Source organism: Rattus norvegicus, chromosome 19 (genome assembly GCF_021556685.1).
Source record: "Rattus norvegicus strain SHRSP/BbbUtx chromosome 19, alternate assembly SHRSP_T2T, whole genome shotgun sequence".
Taxonomy (NCBI): Eukaryota; Metazoa; Chordata; class Mammalia; order Rodentia; family Muridae; genus Rattus; species Rattus norvegicus.
Window position 1 is genome coordinate 48,501,648 of NC_141552.1, and position 7,316 is coordinate 48,508,963.

Below are 7,316 nucleotides of genomic sequence, written 5' to 3' on the forward strand. Positions count from 1 at the left end.
ATATCGAGACCCCACCCCAATGATGGAGGAAGGAGACAGAGATGGTGTTATGCTTTTGTTTTGTTTTTCTAGACAGGGTTTTTCTGTGTAGCCCTGGTTGTCCTGGAACTTGATCTGTAGACAAGGCTGTCCTCAAACCCAGGGATCCACCTGCCTTTGCCTCCTCACCACCACCCCAATGGTGTTGTTCTTATGTGAAGCCTACTATAAAATAAAACTGGGGAGATTTTATGCAATACCAAGAGGGACCTGAGCTAGGTAGTGATAATGGACACCTTTAATCCCAGCACTCAGAAGGCAGAGGCAGGCAGATCTCTGAGTTCAAAGCCAGCTTGGTCTACAGAGTGAGTTCCAGGACATCCAGGGCTACACAGAGAAACCCTGCCTCAAAAACAAAACAAGACAAATAAACAAATAAAAACAAAAACAAAAAACAACCAGGAAATCGTCTTTTATAAAGTAAATAACCACTCATTGGATTGTTTTTATAAAAAAGTTGGTTTTCCTCACCTAGGGATGCAGCTCAGTGGCAAACCACTTGCCTGGCATGTATGAGGCTCTTTGTTGGTTGTGTGGCCCAGGAAAGAAAGGTTCACTTCCGGTAGTGCTATCCCTTCAACATAATGAATTATCCACATCCCCTGTGGATTGGGGGAGGGGTACTTCTTTGTTTTGGTTTCGTTTTTATTTGCTACACTCAAGACATTTTGCACCCATTAATTTTTCCTTGTTAAGAGGTTTTTATGACTGTTCTGTGCTTTAAGCAAGAAGTACTAGCATCCAGTGTTTAAAATAGTCTCTTAGCGTCCTTGGTGAGAGTCCGGCATCCTTCCTTCTGTTGACTGCAGCTACTGAGGCTTGGAACACAATGTCATCCTTCCAGAACTCTCCTCAGAGCTAGATAAAATTTACTCTGTGTCTCTAGTCGGGGACAAGGTGTTTGGAACCAGCCCCCTTACACAACACAATGGCTGGAGGGCTGCTCCCAGGAGGCAAATGAAATAAAAATCATGGAGTGTGAAAAATGTGCCTAGAGAGTCCTAGGAACCAAAGATTTTTTAAGGCTTTGCCTGCCCATAATTCAATTTTTATTTTATGTTTCTTGGAAAACTAAAGGCTTGTATTTACCCAGTGAAGGTGTAGAAAGGAAAGCAGAGGTGGAGGGGGGAGGGGAGAAAGGAGAAGAGTAATGGGGGAAAGGCAGGCTGGTGGACAGGAGAAGGAGGGGGAGGGAGGGGGTAGAGAGCAGGGAGGAGGAGAGATGGATCCTATAGTGCTGAGATTTCCAAGTTTGTGCCAGGCCTGTTCCAGACACTGGCTCTGCAGCTGACCCCCACTGGCCCTACAGGGCTCTGGGAGGAGATTTCCTTTCAGTATGAAATCCAGCTCTCGACTTGCTTATTTCTATGGGGAATGGTACATGCATGCTGAACTGTTGGCTGCCCTTGCTCATCGCTTTATTTGAGAATCGTGCATGGCTGGAAACACCTGAATTGTCCCTCAAATACTTTAAAGCGAATGCTGCTGCTGGAGCCTTTCAGCCTGCTCCTGTCAGGGCTTTCTTTGAGTGTCCATATCTTGAAACCTTGTGTAACCCGACACAATTATCTGAAAAGCTCAGAATCCAAAAGAACTACATTCTGAGCTAGGAATGAAGGTCGGCACTGGGAAAGAAGTGTTCTCTCCCCTGCCTGTGGACTGGGTCCTACCTCACCATGACAATGCCCAATTCATGTTCCAAAGAAAAGCTGCTGACCCCCACACAGGGACCAGTGGGCACACTTGGCTGTTCTCTCTGAACAAGGAATCGCTTAATGATCACATTACAAAGCTTCAGGCCTGACTGACAGTTAAAAATACTTCAATGGGGCTGGAGAAATGGCTCAGTGTATAAAAAGCTTTCGACACAAGCATGAGGACCTAAGTTTGAATCCCCAGAATCCACATAAAAGTTGAACATGTCGTACAAGTACATGGAATCCTAGTGTTCTTATTCTAGTGAAGAATTCACAGGAGCTTGCTAGCCAGCTAGCCTGTGACCTGCACACGGGTGGAGACAAAGAGACCCTATCTCAAACAAGGTGGAAGTGGAGGGCCAACACCCAAGTCTGTCCTCTGATCTTCACACTCATCCCTGCATTGACAATGTGTGCACCCATGCACACTGAAGAGCGAATGAGCAGACACACACACACACACACACACACACACACACACACACACACAGAGGCACACGCATGCGCACACCACTTCAACAGTTGGCTATGGTGGCACAGACATGCCTGCAATCCTAGCACTAAGAAGACAGAGGCAGGTGGATCACCCTCACTTTTGAAGCTAGTCTAATTTACATAGTCAGTTTCAGGCTAACTGGGATGCTAGCCTGTCTCAAAAATAAACAAACAGGCAAATAAAAGATGTATAACGGTCACCTTCCTGGGATGGATCAAGAGTGTGGCTTTGAATCCCATTAGGGGTCCCTAGCTGCAAAACCCAACACATCCAAAGAGTGAGGGTTTGAGGATAAACAGGCTCTATATAGATAGCTATCTGGAGTTCATGTTTTTAGCAAATGCTTGGTTCAGGTCACTCTGACTCGAACTTAGTCGCACACTTCCTCCCTTGGCTGATCTTAGGCTGGAGGGAAGGGAACAGGAGGGAGAGCAAAGATGGTGATATGAGAGAACAGTTAGGATTCCTCCAACAGATGACCTTGCAGAAAACCTCAGGCTGCAGAGTGCACACACTCTCCCCACCCCCACCCCGTTCTTAGAAACACCAGTCCTACTTATTATTTGCATACCAGTGGTGAGAGACCTCACGGAGAACGACATCACTCATAGGTCGTTGCTTTTTCATGGAATTCGCTGGAGAGAACTGGAGGCAAGACTGTGAACAACCCCCTCCATCTGGTTTCAGTTTGCTTAAACACACACACACACACACACACACACACACACACACACACACAGGCCTCCCCACCAGCAATCAGAAGACAACTTATGCTTCCCCAGAGTCATATTAGCCACCAAGGGTGGAGTGGAATTCTGTATATGCAAATAAATGACACCAGTCAGTCAAATAATCAAGTTCTGTATCTCTTGCCTTTAGTTCTACCAAGAATGGGCCTGGATAAGAGGCCGGCCGTGCATGGCAGCTGTAGGGGAGAAAGGCTTTGGAAATGGCTGCAAACATCCAGTTGCCTTAATTCTGCCTTTGGGAGACTTGTTTCTGATCTGAAAAGGGGAAAGACACTTGATAGTCTTTCTCCTGGAAACTGCTCTCTGAGTAACGTCCATCTCTAACTAAAGGCCAGGGCAGTGTGTTAAGAACGGAGAACCTAGTTAGCTGTATGACCTAGGGCCCAGCGTCTGAAACTTTAGGTTGAAACCGCATAGAGGGTCTCTAAATGAAGGAGCTGAGAAAAATTTGACAACATTAAAATGTTTTTTAACACATGCACACATACACAATTAGTTCAGAACCAAACACGTAATGAATCTGAGGTGTTTCTGGTAGCCTTCACCTGTGTGACAACCTGCAAATTCACCACAGACTTGGTTCTGATCACTTGACATGCAAACCCCGGACTGCAAATACCATCCTGCCATGACACAGCAACAAAGGAGGCCTGAGACCCTTACTTCAGATTTGAGACGGTTCCTATTCTAGATTAAGATGTTTTTCTATTCATACAGGGTTCTTTGTTCTCATAGAAACATAATGGTTCTATGGCTTAAAAAAAGAAAAATAAAGGGGTTGGGGATTTAGCTCAGTGGTAGAGCGCTTGCCTAGCAAGCACAAGGCCCTGGGTTCGGTCCCCAGCTCTGAAAAAAAAAAAAAAAAGAAAAGAAAAAAAAGAAATAAAAAACAACTCAGGTTGGAGAGATGACTCAGCTGTTAAGAGCACTAGGTGCTCTTCCAGAGGTCCTGAATTCAATTCCCAGCAACCACATGACAGCTCACAACTGTCTATAACTCTAGTTCCAGGACTTCTGATACTTGCACATAGACAGACATGCAGACAAGTACCATTAAACATAAAATAAACAATAAAAATATTTAAAAAGACTTTTAATATTTTTACTGGTACTTTTCAGTGTCTATCAAATTCATTGATTTTTTTTTAGGTTGTTTTAATTTAGTATGTCTTATTTTTAAAATTGTTGCTTGAGTTGTTAACTTAAGTTTCATCTTAAAAAAAATTAAATGCGGGTTGGGGATTTAGCTCAGTGGTAGAGCGCTTGCCTAGGAAGCGCAAGGCCCTGGGTTCCGTCCCCAGCTCCGAAAAAAAGAACCAAAAAAAAAAAAAAAAAAAAAAATTAAATGAGGGCTGGGTATGGTGACACATGCCTATAATTCCATCATTTTAGAATCTGAGGCAGGAGGATTGAGAGTTTGAAGCCAGCTTGGATTATGTAAGGCCTTGTCTCAAGAAAAAACAAAACAAGGCTAGGCATGATAGTGTATGTCTTTAATGTTAGCACTTGAGAGACAGAGACAGATAAATCTCTGTGAGTTTGAGGCCAACCTGCTTTACACAGTAAACTCCAGGTTAGCCAGGAAAGCAGTGAAATCCTGTCTCTGAGGTGTGTGTGTGTGTGTGTGTGTGTGTGTGTGTGTGTGTGTGTGATTTATTTATTCATTTTATATATCTGAGGGCTGTTGGCATGAATGTCTGCATGCCAGAAGGCATAGGATCCCATTATACATGACTGTGAGATGCTATGTGCCTGATGGGAATTGAACTCAGGACCTCTGGAAAAGCAGCCAGTATTCTTTTTTTTTTTTTTTTTTTTTTTTTTTTTGGTTCTTTTTTTCGGAGCTGGGGACCGAACCCAGGGCCTTACGCTTCCTAGGTAAGCGCTCTACCACTGAGCTAAATCCCCAGCCCCAGCAGCCAGTATTCTTAACTGCTGAGCCATCTCCCCAGCCCCCTCAAAAAAATTTTTTTTCTTTTCTTTTTTTTTTTGGAGCTGGGGACCGAACCCAGGGCCTTGCGCTTGCTAGGCAAGCGCTCTACCACCGAGCTAAATCCCCAACCCCTCAAAAAATATTTTTAAAGAAAAGCAAAACAAAAGAACAACAGCAAAATCAATAAATGAATTTTGCTTTGGTCTTAGTACACAATTTCCAATAATTCCTGAAACATACATCTCCTGTTTTGTACTACAAATTTCTGAAAATTTTTCCAGCTTTAACACATAAAACTAAAATCCTGATCAACTCAGAGGAACACTGAAGATGCCCCATGATATACAGATGTCCTATGACATATAAAAGTTCTATGCCATTCAGAATCAAACATTTAACCAACATGAGCATGGTGGCTTACACCTGTAATCCCAGGACTTTTATAAATTCATGGCCAGCCTGGACTACTACATAGTGAGACCCTATTTCAAAAACACAAAAACAGAGCAGGCAAGATGTCTCTGCTACTGAGGCCTGACATCCTATCCTGGGTTTGCTCCTCAGAGCCCATAAAAAGGTGGAAGGAGAAAATAGTCCACAAAAAATGTCCTCTGGGGCTGGAGAGACGGCTCAGTGGTTAAGAGCACTGACTGCTCTTCCAGAGGTCCTGAGTTCAATTCCCAGCAACCACATGGTGTCTCACAACCATCTGTAATGAGATCCAATGTCCTCTTCTGGTGTGTCTGAAGACAGCTACAGTGTACTCACATACAAATAAACAAATCTTTAAAAAGAAAAAAAGTCCTCTGACTTCCAGATGTGTGCTATGGCACACACACACACCTTCAGATACATAATCACTCACTCACACACACCACACACACACACACACACACACACACACACACACACACACACACCCCACATAACAGAGAGAGAAAAATAAAATGTTTAAAATATATGTTTAAAAACAACAACAAAAAAAAACAAAACAAAACAAAACCAAGAACAAAACCCATGTAGTGGTGTCCCAGCACTTGGGAGGCAGAGACAGTCAGATCTCTGTGTTTGTGGCCAGCAAGGTCTACCTGGTCAATTCAAGAACAGTCAGAGCTGTTGTACAGAGAAATCTTGTCTGGAAAAGCCAAAATAAACAACAACAACAACAAACAATAAACAAATAAAAAGCAACCAAGATTTAATTCTGTATGTAAAATTTAATAAGTATATATACTTCATTAGCATATACATTTTCATTCCTCTTTAGTAAAGAGGATTAAAATGATATATACACCAAAGAGTTATTCTAAAATTAATTTTAATGACTTATCAAAAATGTATAATTTTTATACTCTTAGTTTTGTTTTGTTTTTTGGGTTTGTTGTTATTTAAAGAAGGGTTTCTCTGCATAGCCCTGGCTGTCCTGGAACTCACAATGTAGCTCAGGCTAGCCTCAAACTCAGAGATCTGTCTTCCTCTGCCTCCTGAGTGCTGAATTAAACGGGTGCACTGCCATATTTGGCAAGTATACCCACTTGAAATACTTATACTTGGGACCACATAAAAAACCTTGGGCAGCTGGACTTGGAGGTTCACACTTTTAATCCCAGCAATTCTGATGCTGAGACCAGGGGATTTCTATGAGCCCCAGGCCAGCCTGGTCTACACAGCAAGCTCCAGGCCAACCCAGGCTACATAGTGAGACCTTGCCCTGCCCCTCCATCCCAAAAATCTTTTTGCCTTTGGGTAAAGGAAGCTATGAATGGAAAAAAAAAATTTTTTTTTTTGGTTCTTTTTTTCGGAGCTGGGGACCGAACCCAGGGCCTTGCGCTTCCTAGGCAAGTGCTCTACCACTGAGCTAAATCCCCAGCCCCATGAATGGAAAATTTTAAGAAAGTCTGAAAAGAACGTAGCACTGAAGCCCTCTGGAGCCCATGCCCTTTTGTATAGCGAGAGCTAATGATAGTGTCTGCTTCTGAGGGAGGCCAGGGAACAGCAGATGAAATACAAGTTGAGCACAAGCCCAGAGGAACACAGAACTGGCATGCAGAAGGTATAAAATAAATGTGAAAAGATTACAGATAACTCACACTCTAGGACCTAAAAGGCCTGACTCAGTCCACTAAGTCTCTCCCAGAGCCCTCTCAGCTGGGCCTTGCTTTTCCCCTGGGGCTGATCCAGAAAATTCTGTAGAGTACAAAATGTTTCTCACCTTCCGGGACCCTACTCCCTAAACATCTGCCTTCAATCTAGGAGGCCATAAAATAATTCAGAAGAGAGTCACAGTCTGGGAATCCAAGTGATGCTTGTGTATCCTGGATCTTAGCGCCTCTCCCCCAGGTAACCAAGTTACAAAGTCTCCAGGTGCTCACACTAAATAGGATACCTCTGAGAAATGAGAG